This window comes from Pelodiscus sinensis, chromosome 4 (assembly GCF_049634645.1).
Source record: "Pelodiscus sinensis isolate JC-2024 chromosome 4, ASM4963464v1, whole genome shotgun sequence".
In the NCBI taxonomy this organism is placed as follows: domain Eukaryota; kingdom Metazoa; phylum Chordata; order Testudines; family Trionychidae; genus Pelodiscus; species Pelodiscus sinensis.
Genome location: NC_134714.1, coordinates 19,574,348 through 19,591,774, shown reverse-complemented (window position 1 = coordinate 19,591,774; position 17,427 = coordinate 19,574,348). Strand labels below are relative to the sequence as shown.

The 17,427-nt window shown below is 44.2% G+C and overlaps 1 protein-coding gene across 3 annotated transcripts in view; it reads left to right on the top strand.

Moving 5' to 3' along the window:
* KIF26A (kinesin family member 26A) overlaps positions 1-17,427 on the top strand; it is a 150,419-nt gene that overhangs the window by 24,935 nt on the left and 108,057 nt on the right. The gene's annotated exons all lie outside the window — the stretch shown is intronic.

The following is a 17,427-nucleotide window of genomic DNA, read 5'->3' as shown; positions in this document are numbered from 1 at the left end:
GTTCCATCTGACTGGCTTTCTTTACTACTGCAGTGATATTCCTATTTGTCAGTGTGGGAAACTAGCCCAGGCCATCTCCTCTACTTATAAAGGCTGTACTCCTGCTTCCTTTGATTCTGAGTAGTCAGAGGTCTGGAATAGAAGGTTATCTCATTAAGTGTAATGGTACAGGAGCCGCTGATCCATATCTAAGAGAAGTGAGCTGAAAAATGATTCTGTGCAGAAAGAAGAAATGCAAACCTGCTAAATGGAATTCAGCTTTTTTCATCATAGTTAACAAGGTCCTAGTTTAAGCCTATGCTAGAACAAGAAAAAGGGGCTGAATTTGATCTCTGGCTGGTATAAGCCAGGAGTACAATAGCTCATCTGCAGGCATAGGAGTGAAATCCATGTGTGAACGGAATCAGCTTCAACATATTCAACACATGATATAAGTCTCTAGAAGATTGAGAGAGTTGCCTAATGGGTCAGGAGTTACTGTGTTTGCAGCCAGAGTTAGAAAGACCTCAGGCAAGCAGAAGCTATTAGCATTAAGAAGATCATGAGTGTTTCAGGTGGTGTGTAGTTGGACACATTTTCAGTATGATTCTCTGATGGCTGGTTACACTCTTTGGGCCAGATCAAGTCCCTTGCATTTATTCATATAAGGTATGTCTACACGACAGTGCTATTTCAAATTAACTTAATTCGAAATAGTTAATTCGAATTAAGCTAATTTGAAATAACACATCTATACACAAAAAGTATTTCAAAATAGCATTTTGCTATTTTGAAATAGCACGTCCACACTGAGTGGACCCTGAACCGAAGTTAAGGCTGGCCAGAACCAGTGCCGGCAGGGCATCAGGTTAGGACTTAGTGTGTGGGGCTGCTGTCTGAGGCTAACTGAGCTCCGTGCTTAAAGGGACCCTACCCCTGCCCTGGACAGACAGTTCTCAGGGTTCCCCACTTGCTTGTCTACCTCGATGAGGGACAGCAAAGCAGTCCTGTCTTGGAGTGCTCTCAGTGTCTGAACTCAGGATACCACAGCACTCGGCCACATGGAGTCAGAGCTGCCACTGGGCATGCCGGTGTGTCTTGTGGGGTTGTTGCCATAAGCCCGGCTGCACTTGCGGCAGGCTGCCATCCGGGGGGTCAGTAGGGGGGTTGTCAGGATCCAGGAGGCCCTGAGGGAGAGCGTCTACCCCGAGGAGCCCTCAGAACCTCCCCGGTCCTCCCCACCAGGGGCTCGTGCCCCATTCTTCCCTCATGTCCATCCACTTACCCTTCACTAGCCCCCCTTCCTGATGTCAAACAAAAGACACGTATGTTCAAAAATAGAAACTGGGTTTATTAAACAAAACTGGGGTGGGGGGGATGAACCTCTGGGGAGAATGGGAAAAGGAGGTGAGAGAGGGTGGAAGAGGGGAGGGGTAAACCTGGGAGGAGGGAGCTGGAAGGGGGAAGTAAGGGAAAGCGAGGGGAAGCTCAGGGCTCAGAGTTTGGGGTCTCGCCAGACCAACTTGACTTTCATGCTAACCTGCTTCTGGGTTTGCATGTGACCTGCCATAGACTGCTGCATTCCTCCGTCTAGTGCGGAGATCTGTTCAGCATTATCTAGTGGCCTGCCTGGTGCTCCTGAAGGTGAGGAGGAAGTACTTGCTAGGAAAACAGGCTGGTGACCAAAGGAAATATGACTTTTGAAGGAGATATATTGTCATGGGGGATGGGCACCTCAGAAAGTAGCTTGCAAGTGAAGACCTTTTTGTGAATACCCTGTTATCACAAAATTTTCCTGTTGATCTTGGCACATTCATTTCATGCATTAATCTGACAGAATGAAGCTTCAAACCATTGAAGTTTTCTGCCTCCATTTTCATCTTCCATGTTTTTTGCCTCAGGAGAACATAATTTAGCCCTCAGTTCTTGTTAATTTTCAGGGGAGCTGTTCACTCTACTAAAAATATACCCCATAATCTTAATATATGCTCTAGTGGGTGATTCAACAGATTTGCATAGATGTAAAGGGAGAATGAAACTGGGCACCCTACTTTCCTGGGTATGTGGTTAGCATTGCAGGGCTGGGAAGAGTATGAAGCATGACAAAGGAAGGGAAACATTGTCCCCATATGCTTCCTTCTCCACTATGAGGCAGACCCTTGAGGGGGAAGACTCAATGACCACATCCAAAATTTAATGAGCAATGGAGAGCCTGAGGAATCCAGGTTCTTGAAATCCACTCTTACCTACAGATTTTTATATTTTTCCCACCTTTTAAAAACTTGATTTGATAAATTTCAAATCTGCTTATTCAATCCCAGGCAAGTTAGGTGGGTTTAAAATCATAGAGATAAGTGAATATTAAAATATTTTAGTGACCATTATCTCTTGAAAGACCACATAAAATTGATTTGGACTGTCAAGAGCTCCTCATAAAGGGCTTGATTCATCTGTCACTTTTTAAATCTATGTACATCCATTTGACTACACTTGAGTTACTCCTGATTTACACCAGTGTATATGAGAGAATCAGTGCATAAAATATTGTAAAAGACTCAGTTCATTTCTGTGAATCTGTCAGTCTAAAAACACGTTCTACAAGAAAATGTATAGCTCTTTGGTTTTACTTGGTAAAAATATTCTTGAAAGCAAATTTGTGTGTCCTCAGCACTTTTGTTTAAAGACAGGGAACAGAGATATAGAGTTCCAGACAGACATATTTTTGTTATGGGTTGTTTTTGAGGACTCATTTGATGGTAAGTCTTTGTTCAGCCCAGTGCTTTGTCATTAATGACTGTTGAGTAACTAGATATGCAGAGCTAGAGGAAATCCTGTCTTATATGTTCCTATTCTAAGGGAGCCTTAGAAAGGATAACAATAATGCCACTTCGGTTTACTTAGTGAGGTAATGTGTAAACATAGTTATTAATACAAACTTGCAAGATGCCTGTAGACACAGAAAAATAACTTATGAAGCGTAAAGTTGCTTCTGCTACATGCAGATAATCGGGCCTGTTAGTGCATGTGGGATAAAGTACAAGCTAAAGGACCTGAAACAGATTCTTGCAAGTAGGGTTGCCAGATGGTTTAACCAAAAATACCGAATGCTCCCCCCCCCAAAAAAAAAACACTGGGGGAAGGGGGAGGGACCAAAATTATTCAGGGGAAAAAAAAGGACCTGAAAGTTATTAAGCAAAAAAAAAAAAATTAAATACATAAAATAAAACAGCATTAAAACAGCACGGCCCCTTTAAGTGCGAGAGGAGACTGGTTGAGCACTAAGACCCAGGGAAGGCATTGCTTCCCCTTGCTTCAGGTCTTTTTGCTGGCAGCTATCTTGTTTTTTTGACTGAGCCCCCCACCCCAGGTAAGCAGAGGGGCTGGGCCAAGTTGCTGGGTATGTCTTAGGGTTGCCAGCTGTCTGGTATTTTCACCTCCTGGCAGGGAAAAAAACAGAAAATACCAGACATTTCAGGTGTCCAGTATTTTCTGAATTTTTTTTATTGGACAGGAGGCGAAAATACCGGACTGTCTGGGTCAATACTAGACATGTGGCAACCCTATTACCTGTCTGTGTGAGTGTAGGATTTAGGAAGTTGGCTGCAAATGTTAACGTCCACTGAAAAGGGGTAGGGGCCTGCCCTAAAGCCTGTTGAAGTTACAGGAAAGACACACAGGGTATGTCTACACTACCCTCCTAGTTCGAATTAGGAGGGTAATGTAGGCATACCGCACTTGCAAATGAAGCCCAGGATTTGAATTTCCCGGGCTTCATTTGCATAAGCGGGGAGCCGCCATTTTTAAAACCCCGCTGGTTCGAACCCCGTGCAGTGCGGCTACACGGGGCTCGAACTAGGTAATTTGGACTAGGCTTCCTATTCCGAACTATTGGTACACCTCGTTCCACGGGGTTCGAACCAGCGGGGTTTTAAAAATGGCGGCTCCCCGCTTATGCAAATGAAGCCCGGGAAATTCAAATCCCGGGCTTCATTTGCAAGTGCGGTATGCCTACATTACCCCGCTAGTTCAAACTAGCGGGGTAGTGTAGACATACCCACAGTGACTTCAGTGGGCAGCTCACTGCTGTTTGAGTTGGCTATTTGGATTGTCTAGCTGTCTGTAACAAGTTAGCAGGAGTCAGCTAGCTCACCAGCTCCTTTGAAAGAGTTGTTGAGGCACTCTAGATTCAGGCCCATCCTCAGTCAGCATCTCATTCAGTCCCTCCCAAATTTCCCTGGGAAAGGGAAAATAGAGCTCTCTCTTGCTCACTTACACTTGCTGAAAGAGTGGAATTTAGTAATAACTTTTAAAGAGAGGAAGAACCTAATGGTATTTTTAAAGGACTGTTGTATTCAGAAAGGGTCAGGCCTGAAGTTTTTACTTGTTTCTTACTGGAGTCAATGGGATTTCTGAATGAGTAACAGCTTTCGGTCTTGGCCAATAGATGGGCAACTAGAGCAGGTGGACCAGCTACATTGGCAGCCTTGTCGAAAGGAATGTGTGTGTGAGAGAGTTACAGGATATTAGTGCCAGATCTGCCACAGATTATCTGGGGGGACCTTAGGTAATTAAATTACACTCACATTGCTGAGCGCGCGCACACACACACACACACACACACACACACACACACAGTGAATTGCATGTGCACATATCTTAGCTCACATGTATCCCCTACATACATGTGTTCTTTGCTTTTTGTGTGCTCAATTTAGGTGTGTGCCCTTAAATATTAGGAGCATTTATCTCTTTGTGCCTAAGAATCCTTGATTGTAAAATAGGAATGACAAACTACTGTACAGAGATGTTGTGAGGATTGTGTGTTAACTGTATTTGGAAGCTATAACCCTCTATATAATGCTTACTATTCATCTGGTTTCATTTTATTTGCATCCCTAAATGTCACTTTAATCTCCCTAAGGACTGTATGTTTTCTTTAGGAGGGAGACCTCTGGGTTGAAGTCTCTGTGATTTTCCTTTCCGTGGTACAAGATTTATAAAGAGGCAATTCGTCAAAATAGATCATTTAAATCAGTACATTATAAAGGATATAGGGGAAATTATTAAATTACTCTTGCTACATGCAGCCATTGGGTCTGTTTGCCCACTGCTGAAAACATCACTTCCTTAAGAATTTGGTGTGTGGCAATTTGGACTGGGAAGAGAGCATATGGCAGGAGCTGCCTGGGGTTTCCTTTTTTGCAGCATCAGGTTGCCATCAGGCTCTGTCAGTTAGAGGAGTGTTGATAATGCTTTTTGAAGTGAAGCAGTGGGCAGTTTTGAGGATGAAGTGCTGTTTAGGCAGGGCAGAAAGCCCAAGAATGAGGGGAGATTCTGTGTGCATGGTGGGCCAGTGATGCATCAGTGGAACAGTTGGTAGACTTGTGTATCATCTTGATCCAAGGATATTTTTCTTTTTGTGCATGGCTAATAAGATCAGTTACTGTAGAAAGGGGCCGAGGTGGGAGAAGTTTCCCTGCCTGGTTGTCTGTCTTCTGTGTTTGTATTGGTGAATGATCAGGCTTTGATAAGCTCCCTTTCTATTTCTCTTATGAGGATAGGGTGATTCCCATTTCTTTTAAGACAACAACCAATCCCAACCAGTCTCTTTTTTTTTTTTTTTTTTTTTTTACTACCAATTTATTTTGTTCATTGTATTGTGGGGGGGAGGGTCTGCCTGGGGAAGGTTGCCCCACAAGGGGCAGGAATAGTGGTGAGTGGGATCGAGTGAGCATGGGGAATTGGGTGTACCGTGAATGAGAGGCAGCCTAGGGAAAGAGGTTGTGTGGAATTTTATTGGAGTGGAGAGTGTTGATGGTGAGGTATGTCTAGGAGAAAGAGGCATCTAAGGGATGAGCATGAGTCAGTTCACCAAGCACTTGATAGCCTGGGGATGAGTGTGCAAAGGGAAGATATTAAGTGTTAGTGTGGGGCATCAGTTCTTTTGCCCCCTGAGCCATTAATAGTTATATAGGTTGAACTTCTCTGCTCTGGGACTCTCTGATCCAGGGACATCTGTGGTCCGGCACGATGTTAATTAGCTGGATGTCCACTTATGGATGTGGCCAAGTTTTCTGCAGTCCCTTAAAGTTTATTTATAGCCACCCGTCCTGGCTCTCATGTTCTGTGCTGTTATTTAACTCTAATTTATCCTTAAATGTCTTCTAATAGCTGTTGTCTTCTAAGAGCTGTTGGTAATGCTGCTAGACAATATTGACCTCCTTTGGTAGAGCAAATTCTGTGGTTCAGCATCAGTTAGGTCCCGAGAATCCTGGACTAAAGAGGTTCAGCCTGTAGTGCTTCTAGTCATATGGAGGGGATGGAAGCTGCCCATTAACAGCCACTTTTCAAAACCCCTCCGATAGGGCCTATTCATGTGTAGCACTCTTTGTGTATCTTGTTCTCTTGTTACCTTGTAAAAGCAATCACAATTATTATCTTGAATATTTTCAAGAGTACGATGTCTGTAGGTGCACCTACTGCATGCTGAGGTTAGTTATCAAGATTAGTGATGTGTTTAGGAAATTTGTAATGAGAGAAAATGATTAATTAAAATTGTATCATTTTGTAGACTAATCCATCTTCAGCTAGTTTGCTGGAAATTGAAAGGAGTTTTGCACAATGGCAAGTGGTGGGAAAATACATTTGGCTTTCTACATTTAAACAGGAAGGAACTTCTTAAATACAAGACTTACAATAGTAAGGGCAGTTATTTGGGAACATTATATTGCATATTGTAGCTGCAGTGTGTTGGGGGGGAGGATGTATGATTAGTCTGCATACGATGGTGTTCGGCTTTCTTTACCTAATATTTTTGAAACAAAAGAAAAAAGGCTTAGTTACTTTTTTGGATCTACTGAAAACAATTGGTTCCTTTTACACTGAAAAAGACTTCCAAAGTTGACAGCTAATTTATTATGAGGTCATGGTAGTCAGACAGTTAACAAATTTTTCATTTCCAGAGAGGTGCAGCTTTATGTGAAAAATCTTAATTCAGAGTATGCAATAGAATTTTAGTTCTTCATCCCCAATGACCATTATAAAATTGCCATATGCCTAAAAATATGTTCAGCACAACTGTGATTGTTCAGACTCTGAATTCACTCTCATTTTATTACATGATCTTTTAGTTTAAAATAAAATAATTATTCTTCAATGGAGGATGAAAACTATTTGGTTATATATGATTCATTATAAAATGCGGTAACTAAGTATTTTGAACAGTAACATGCTTTATTTGAGCTTTTATACCACTTTTGGTGACTAGTAAACTGTAACATGTTGTCATTTTTCTCATGATCAGTCCATAAAATCAGTTATCTTCCTCTTTGGTCCAACTTATAAACACATATAAAACTGAAGCAGATGTCAGAGCAATAACCAGGTGTACACTAAAGTGCTTTGCAAAGTTTTAATTGCAGCATGGATGTTACATGTTTAATGGTTTTGGTTAGTGTATCTGTCAGTTGTCTTGTCGGTTGTTTAATGGTACTTGGTATTCATCTTATAATTTTACCTAGGCAGCCTCTGAATAAGCTTTCTCTCTGTGAATTATTTTTTTCAGTCATAACATATATATCACTGAGTACTTCTGAGTTGCCATAGTTCTATATCAGGGGTGGGGAATGTAAGGCCCAGAGACCGTATCTGGCCTCTGGCTTTCCTGATTCCGACCCCTGAGGCTCAGGGTCCTTCCTCCAGTGTTGGGAAGCCTACGATGGTGCTCCAGGCCCCCCGCTTCTCACCTGTGTGCAGCTCCTGACTGATTTTTTTTTTCTATGGGTCAAGTGGTCCCTGACCCAAAAAAATTCCCCACCCCTATTCTATATGGTACCTTATGGTGAAATCAAAATGTTTTAATACAGTATTGCAATTCCTTTGGGGTAGGGGTAGTCCCTCTTTTCTAGGTTTGTACAGCTCTCAGCACAATGAAGCCCCACTCCCAATCGGGCCTATGGACAATACCATAATATTTATTATAATATATAGTATAAGCCCCCACACAGACAGATCTGTGTGGTAGGAGAGCAGAGCCAAAATGCTGGTGGAGCCCTGGAGAACTGGAGGAAATAGAAGTTCGTCCCCCTCCCTTGGACCTCTGTGGATCCTGGACCTTGTCTCTCCCCTTGCAGGGATGTGGAGGCTGCTGTTTCATGAGAGGAAAAAAGACTCTGAGGGGACTGTGTGTCTGGAGGAGGGATCTGGGATTTGGGAGGAGCTCAGTGATAGAGCCCAAAAACATGATGGGTGGTGTGAGGAGTTTTTTGGGATAACGAAGCCCTTGACAGCATGAGAGCTATGTTTTGGAAGCTATCAGCCAGCTGCAGCTAATCTGCACTGGGTAGGGGCACCCACAGTTTGTTTTGGTGCTTTCCATACCCTTATAATGGCAGTTAGCGTAAGTACATGTCTGAGTTTTGATTAGGGGTGCCTGTGTTAGATAAATAAAATTAATAAAATTAAATAAAGGATAAATATCCAGCCTGTCTTTTTTACCAGTACGTTTTCTCACCACGCAGATACCCAAATGCACTGCTCAGCTGCCTTCTGCAGCTCTGAAGAATGAGTGCCTGCCTCTGATTGAGTTGTGATTAAAAAGCAGCGTCTTTTAATATGCAATGCTTCAGGGTGAAGAGGAGTCACTTCCATTAATGGTTTCTACTGTGGCAGAAGAGGATTGAAGCGGTGTCTTCAAGGACAGTGAATTGGCTGAGAAGTTAGTGCATAGAAATGTTTTGATCCAGTGATAACTAGTAGCTGCTAGTTCCTGTTGTTTCTTTTTTTGATCAAGTGCCCACTTTGTGTGTGTGTGTGTGTGTGTGTGTGTGTGTGTGTGTGTGTGTGTGTGTGTGTGTGTGTGTGTGTGTGTGTCAGGGATAGGAGGTGAAGGCAAGGAAAGGAAGTCACTGTTCAAAGTGCATCTCCTGTAGGAAGACCAAAACATGAGCAGTATGGTGGAATCAAGGTTAAAAAAATTACTTATTTTCCTTTGGTTTGCATTGTGCATCCATCATATACAGTTTTCCACATGTTAGGTAATGGAAAGTTGAGCCCCAAAGGAAGTTCTCTTTGTAAGTCAAGATGGGACCATAAAATCAATCATTGTTGGGTCACTAATTGGTGTGCGAGATAGGAATTTCCTAAACTGTATGATAAGTTCATTGGCTTTTTGGCAGTGAACTCTTTAGCAAATGATATTCTTTCCTGGTTCTGTTGTTAACACAGGAAAAGCATCAGGTCATTTATAGCTACACCCATATCACCGCTTGTTTTTAAATAGAAGGGAGGAAAAAAAAAGTTGGCTGTCAAAGAGAACCAAAATGTTTCTGACGAAGTTTGTTTTCATGTCTCTGTGGCATAGTAGCAAAGCTTGGCAGCCACATGATAATAGTGAAGATTGATTGCTCTCTCTGTTAAGCATCTTGCATCTCTGAGTTTATGTTAACACAAGCATTATTCCAGCAGCAGCATCTGGCTCATTGGCAGGTTCCACAGACAGTTGTTCTGATGGCTCTAGAGATGCCTTTGGGCTGTCATGTAGTTAGGTGGCTGATTAGGCTGGCTATGCTGCTTTGTCATTGCTTTTTTATTATTATTATTTGACTTGTCTTTGTGATGAATGGCTCTTTGGAACATGGGTTTTTCACAAATCTTTCCTAACCTTTAAATACAGGAGCATTTATGGAATACCCATGTTAATTTAAACCAGTGCATTTTTTGGTGATCAGCACTGGAGTTACAAGGTCCCAGCCCATGGTTTCCACGCAAGTTTTCCCCATGAACCATGACCTCCATCTTGTGCAATAAAACACACATTTTTGAGCATACTGCTGCATAATGAGATGCTCTGAGAACAGAACTACGAGCATAAATCAAATATTAGTATTACACAGTCAGTATCCTGAGGAAGCTATGTTGGGAGTTGGGAATTCAGGAAGTCATTCAGATTTCTCAAGATGACAACGTTTGTGTCTTCAGTAGTATAGTTTTTGGGCCAGATACACAGCTCATGTAAATTGACATGGGGCCATTGATGTCAATGGAGCTATGATGATTTACACCTGCTGTGAATCTGCTCATACATGTTTTTACTTTACAGAATTCACGCTTGCTGTACATAAGAATGACTCCTTTAAATGCACATTGTTTTTTGAGCAGGTGTGTATACAAGTGCAATTCGAGAGTGAAGTGTCTTGTTTATTAAATAGGATTATTGGGGTCATGGCTTCCTCTGGAGGAAGTTCTTTGGCCAGACTAGATAATCATAATGGCACCTCCTGGCCTTAAACTCTGTGAATCTGTGGAACGGCCACACAACTAGCTGTCTTAGCAGACCAGGCTTTTCTCGGGACGCCTGTGGTAGAGCAGCTGGGGCGCTGCCGGTTAGTCCTGCAGCACCGCTCTCGGGGCTACTGGACCAACCCGGCAGCACCCCAGCTGCTCTGCTCCAGGCTTCCTGATTCAGCCGCTGCTGGTCAGTTTCAGCAGCGGCTGAATCAGGACGCCTGGTGCAGAGCAGCTTGGATGCTGCTGGGTTGGTCCAGTAGCGCCGGTCCTCAGCGCTACTGGAGCAACCCAGCAGCACCCCAGCTGCTCTGCCCCAGGCGTCCTCAAGTCAGCTGCTGCTGAAACTGACCAGCGGCTTACTACAGGAAGCCCAAGGCAGAGTTGCTCTGCCCCGGGCTTCCTGGAATCAGCCGCTGATCAGTTTCAGCAGCAGCTGACTTGGGGACACCTGGGGTAGAGCAGCTGGGCTGCTGCTGGTTGGTCCCCGCAGCGCCGAGGTGCGGCGCTGCGGGGACTTACCTGGCAGCGCCCCAGCTGCTCTGTCTAAGGTGTCCAGATTCAGCCGCTGTTGAAACTGATCAGTGGCTGATTCCAGGAAGCCCGGGGCAGAGCAACTCTGCCTCGGGCTTCCTGTAGTCAGCCGCTGGTCAGTTTCAGCAGCGGCTGATGCCAGTTCCAACTTACATACAGATTAAACTTAAGAACAAACCTACAGTCCCTATCTTGTACGTAACCCGGGGACTGCCTGTATATCCAGGAGATAGGCAGGATTGTACTTGGGGTCCCTGCTAACTTCTTTCCCTTAAGGCCCTGCTTGTGTTTCTCACTCCTCTCCCCTTCTCCCCACACATTGCTTGCTGGATAGTCTCAAAGAGCCTCTCTGCAAGGTAGGATGTTGCTGGCTGAGGCTTAGCAAAGGCTCATGTGATAGGATAATGAGCTTTGTGGATAAGGGAGAAGTGGTGAACGTGGTATACCAAGACTTTAGTAAGGCATTTGATATGGTCTCGCATGATATTCTTACCAATAAACTAGGGAAATACAACTAAGATGGGGCTACTTTAAGGTGGGTGCATAACTGGCTGGCTAACCAATCCTGCTGGAAGGGCATAACAAGTGGGATTCTGCAGGGGTCTGTTTTGGGACTGGTTCTGTTCAATATCTTCATCAAAGATTTAGATGATGGCATAGAGAGTATGATTATTAAGTTTGCAGATGATACGAAGCTGGGAGGGTTTGCAACTTCTTTGGAGGATGGGGTCATAATTCAAAATGATCTGGACAAACTGGAGAAATGGTCTGAGGTAAATAGGATGAAGTTTAATAAGGACAAATGCAAAGTACTCCACTTAGGAAGAAAAAAAATCACTTTTACACGTACAGAATGGGAAGTGACTGTCTAGGAAGGAGTACTGCAGAATGGAATCTAGGGGTTATAGTGGACCACAAGCTAAATATGAGTCAACAGTGTGATGCTGTTGCAAAAAAGAAAACGTGATTCTGGGATGCATTATCAGGAGTGTTGTAAGCAAGATACGAGAAGTCATTCTTCCACTCTATTCTGTGCTGATTAGGCCTCAGTTGGAGTATTATGTCCAATTTTGGGCACCACATTTCAAGAAAGATGTGGAGAAATTGGAGAAGGTACAGAGAAGAGAAAAAATAATAATGAAAGGTCTAGAGAACATGACCTATGAAGGAAGACTGAAAGAATTGGGCTTGTTTAGTTTGGAAAGGAGAAGACTGAGGGTAGACATGATAGCAGTTTTCAGGTATCTAAAAGGGTGTCACAAGGAGGAAGGAGAAAAATTGTTCTCCTTAGCCTCTGAGGATAGGAAAAGAAGCAATGAGCTTAAACTGCAGCAAGGGAGGTTTAAGTTGGACATTAGGAAAAACTTCCTAACTGTCAGGGTGATTAAATACTGGAATAAATTGCCTAGGGGGTTGTGGAATCTCCATCTCTGGAGTTATTTAAGAGCAGGTTAAATAGACATCTATCAGGGATGGTCTAGATGGTACTGGGTCCAGCCATGAGGGCAGGGGACTGGACTCAATGATCTCTCAAGGTCCCTTCCAGTTCTAATGTTCTATGATTCTATGTAGCTTAATGACCCAGCATCTTGATCCACACTCTGGGAAGTAGGGATGTAATAGTGTAGTCGACTAACCAATTAACTGATAAGCAAAAGCTTATAGGTTAATGCTATAGACTATATGCACACACCCCTCTTGCTCTCCCCCTGCCAGTAAATATTTTAGCAGGCTGTCCAGCAGCCTGGTTCTGTCCTGGCTTATGCCAGGTCCAGGATCTATCCCGGCTGCGGCTCTACATTTAAAGTGTATTAGGAGTCAGGGGGCAGGCAGCCGGGCTCAGTTTCAACTTGTGCTACATCTGGGAGCTCAGACTCCCCCCACCTGGGAGCTGCCTCCTCCTGGGAACTGCTGCCACCTGATACGGCTTCTTCTGTATCAGAGGTAGCAGTGCAAAGTGGCAGGGGGCTCCTCAGGACAGGGACTGGAGTGCACTGGCTGCCGACCTCAACCCTGGGGACTATAGAATAGTCAAATAACTGATAAGAATTCATGAGGTTAATTGACTATTCAATGAACTGGTATTTAGCATTCCTAGTGGGAACTGGACTTCTGATTTGGGTGCCAGTTAGGGTTTCCAGGTCCACTTTTTGACCATATTTTCCGGTTGAAAACTGGGCATCTGATAACTCTAAATGGCACCCAGATACCAAAGTAAATGTGACGTTCTGGCTTTACCTCAGATGGGTAGGAATGCTAGCGGGCAGCCTGAACTGCACTTTGCTGCCATAACCTCACTGCTATTTTTAACACACTAGCTTAAGCAGAGCTAGCATGTGTAAGTCAACCAGCACTGGGAAACACACTTCCCAGCTGCAGTGTAGATGCGTGCGCGTGCACGCACGTACGCACGCACGCACACACACAGAGCCTAGGTGGGGAAGGCATTGCTTTCCCAAACTGCCAGGCATGGCCCCGCCAACACACTACCCACTATATTGTGGGTGGAGTGTTGCTGCCCCCGGCGTCCACCCTTCTCGTGCTTTCAGGGCTCTGGAGGCTGGAGCCATGAGGCCTCCTCCCTCCCTACAGCTCTGGAGGCAGGAGAGGCTTGGGCCATGTGCTCGTCCCCTCTCCATAGTGGGGGGGGGGGGGGGGGCTCAGCAGAGGGAGCGGAGCTATAGGTGGGGCTGGAGGATCTGCCTTCCTCAGCCTTAGCTGCATTGCCTCCCTCTCTGGGTGTGAGTGTGTGTGAACAGTCTGTCAATATCTCTGTCTCCTGTCCTATGTGTATGATGGAAAACTTGCTTTTGTTATGTGTTATCTGTACTTCCTGAAAACATGGAAGAAATATTTCTAGGTCAACTGAGCAGTGTGTTTACTTAGTAAATTATTTATGAAGATGCCATAAAATTCACAGCAGGGAGTGTGGCTGCCAGGCTTGAAAGATAAGCCTACTGATGGATAAAGTTTCATTTTTCTCATGCCACCCAGTTGGCACCATAACTAGTGTGTCACCAGCATCTCTTGTAGATGTTTTTCCATTTATAATTGAATGCTGCTGGTTTACTTTCTCTCACAGAGCATTTTAGGCTTTTTAATGAGATTGTATGGGTCCCCTATAATCAGCTATTCTAGTTGAGGGTACTGACATTGGTGCACTTTATCAATTCTGGTCACTAAGTGGTAATTTGTAACTAGGAATATTGTGTTCTGTTCCAGAAAGGTGCAGGCAAGCCTGGAGAGAATGAAGAGAAGAGCAACAGATTGAATAGGTGGCTGGAAGGATTCATTTGTAAGGAAAGATTAAAAGAGCTAAATACATACCGCATATAGTCAATCATGAGCTGCTTTTTGGCGGGGGGGGGGGGGGGGGCGGGAGGTAAAAAATGATGCAGTAAAGACCTGGAGTCAGCTTATGAATGTGCCATTGTGTTTTACAAATTTGTTTTTAACTTCGGGGAGAGGGGGTTGGTTAAACTTCAGTTTCCAACCCAGTAGGGCAAATTGTTGGCACACTGGGTCATTTTATATACCTGGAGTGTCTGCAGGCACTGAGCCCCTCAGCTCCCAGTAGCCGCTGTTCGCTGTCCTGGGTCAACGGGAGCAGTGGGAAGTGGCAACCAACAATTCTCTTGGGCTGTGTCCAGACTCAGGGTTTTTTTCGAAAAAAGTAGTATTTTTTTTGAAAAATCTTCACCTGCGTCTAGACTGCAGCCGCGTTCTTTCGAAATTAAATCGAAAGAACGCGGCTTTTCTTTCGATGGCGGTAAACCTCATTTCAGGAGGAAGAACGCCTTTTTTCGAAAGTGCTCTTTCGAAAAAAGGCGTTCTTGACTGCAAACAGGGCGTTTTCGAAAAAGAGCATCCAGACTCACTCGCTGCTTTCTTTCGAAAAAGCAGCTTGCTTTTTCGAAATTTCCTCTTGCTGTCTAGATGCTCTTTTTCGAAAGAGGCTTTTTCGAAAGAGGCTTGCAGTCTAGACATAGCCTTGGTTAGTGCTGCTTCCCACAGCTCCCATTGGCTGGGAATTGCAAACAGCAGCCAATGGGAGATGAGAAGCTGCGTGTCTGCAGATGCTTCAGGTAAACAAAATGTCCCGATGTGCCAGCGGCTTACACTGATGAGCTTGGACTGGAAGTTTGCAAATTGCTAATATAGAGTTGGCTTATGAACAGGTCATTGTGATTTTACAATTTTTTATCAGAGGGGTAGCCGTGTTAGTCTGAATCTGCAAAAGCGACGAGGAGTCCTGTGGCACCTTATAGACTAACTGAAGTGTAGGAGCATAAGCTTTCGTGGGCAAAGACCCACTTCGTCAGATGCATGCATCTTCGTCGTCATGCATCTGACGAAGTGGGTCTTTGCCCACGAAAGCTTATGCTTCTACACTTCAGTTAGTCTACAAGGTGCCACAGGACTCCTCGTCGCTTTTACAATTTTTTGTAGCTTGTGGGGGTTGGCTTATGATCAAGTATATACAGTACATCTTGGTAGGCAGCTGCTAAGCACAGGGGATTGTGATAATACACTACACATACGTAAGAAAAGAGGAATTACTTAGTGTAGTACAAAGGGGTACAACTAGGAGTAAAGGCAGAAAAAATTCAGACTGAAATTGAATGACATGGGTAGTGAAATAGCCTGCAAACAAAAGTAGGGCATTTAAAATATATCTTGTTTTTTCTGCCCTCGCACCCAGGGCTCCTGAGCATAACAGCAAGTCAGTCTGCCACTTATGTGGTACTGTGCAGAGAAACTGTGTCACATGCTCAAGTTCTCTTATGCTGTGTCTACACAGCAGCGTTATTTTGGAATTTTGGAATAGTGAGGGACGGGGAAGTCAGCTACTTGTATGGCACGAGGGGCATCTTCAGGTGGATGTGGCCCTGATAATGTGACTGTAATTGCACTCTACCTCACTGAAGACTCTCTGGGGTCTGTGATAGGGGTAACTGGTGTGGCTGAAGAGGTGAACCACCTCTGAAAAGGGCAGGACTGTCTTCTGGGAGTGGGCTGGTGGCAAGGCCATAGGGATCCAAACTTCTGTAGCGTATCATAGGAGTAGTGGAGAAGTAGTGTCTCCTGTTTGTGTTTCTGTGCTAGCCTATGACCTTTTTGCCCCTCATTTTTTTTGAACAAAGGGCAGGTGAAAGGGAGTGGGAAAAGTCTGGCCCCAGGGAAAAGATGTGATCCCTATTTTTGTACATTTAAAGTCAAGTCAAGCCAGCAAGTCAGTTTTTGTTAAAGCATTGACACTTTAATTGTCATTCAGAATAAATGTAAGCTGCACTATTTCTGGAGATCGCCCCCCTGCTGTGCTAACGACCCTCTGCATATGGCAATCTATAGCTTCTAGGAAGGATACACAATAGGCAGCCTTGTTGCTCTGAAAGTTGAGCCATTTACCTTATATTTCTCCTGTGTTCATTCACTAGAAAGTAATTAATAAATTGAGCAGGTGCATGATATGCTAAAGGGGTATGATGTTATGCTAGGTGCTGGCCTTTTAAGGTGAGTTTAAATATATGAGGGCTGTTTTATGAAAAACTTAGGAAAAGTGTCAACTTCCTAACTTTTGCTGTTAGTTGGATGGAGATGGTTTGACTGGAAAAACAGAAGAGTTTGAATATAGCTGTCCTGTGTACTCCATGCATTTTTTCCCAGAGACTCATATCCAGGTTTTCCAAGCTGACATCATTGTCACTGAGGGAATGTCTACACTACCACCCTCGTTCGAACTAGGGTGGTTAATGTAGGCAACCGGAGTTGCAAATGAAGCCTGGGATTTGAATTTCCCGGGCTTCATTTGCATATTGCCGGGCGCTGCCATTTTTAAATGTCCGCTAGTTCGGACTCCGTGCCCGTGGCTACACGCGGCACGGACTAGGTAGTTCGGACTAGGCTTCCTATTCTGAACTATCGTTACTCCTCATGGAATAGGAAGCCTAGTCCGAACTACCTAGTTCGAGCCGCGTGTAGCCGCGGGCACGGAGTCCGAACTAGCGAACATTTAAAAATGGCGGCGCCTGGCAATATGCAAATGAAGCCCGGGAAATTCAAATCCCGGGCTTCATTTGCAACTCCGGTTGCCTACATTAACCACCCTAGTTCAAACTAGGGTGGTAGTGTAGACATACCCTGAGATGGGAATCCAGAAGCTTTGACCTGTACAAATAGAAAAGTCCAGCCGATATAGATGAACATAACTCTGTTGAAATATACATAATTGCACCCATTTATACCAACTGAAGAGCAGGCCCAAACAATTGTTTATCAGCTACCTCTCCAGTGACTGTGTGAAATGGGATGTTGGTCTCAATCCTGTTTCCCGTCAGCTTATAGACTGCCTCAGAACTGATCATCGCTTTCAGCAGAGTCAAGGTAGTGAGGCTGAAATACTCTTTTCATCCCAGTAAGGTGGTTCTCCTAGAACAGGGTTCAGAGGCCCATTTTGGCAAAGTGATGTGAACTGTATACACTATACAGATTCTAGATCCAATTCTGATATCTTACTCATGTTCCGGCTGTTTTCAATGGTGACAGATGACAGAAGAAGGAGCAATGGTCTCAAGTTACAGTGGGGAAGGTCTAGCTTGGATAGTAGGAAAAACTATTTCACTAGGAAGA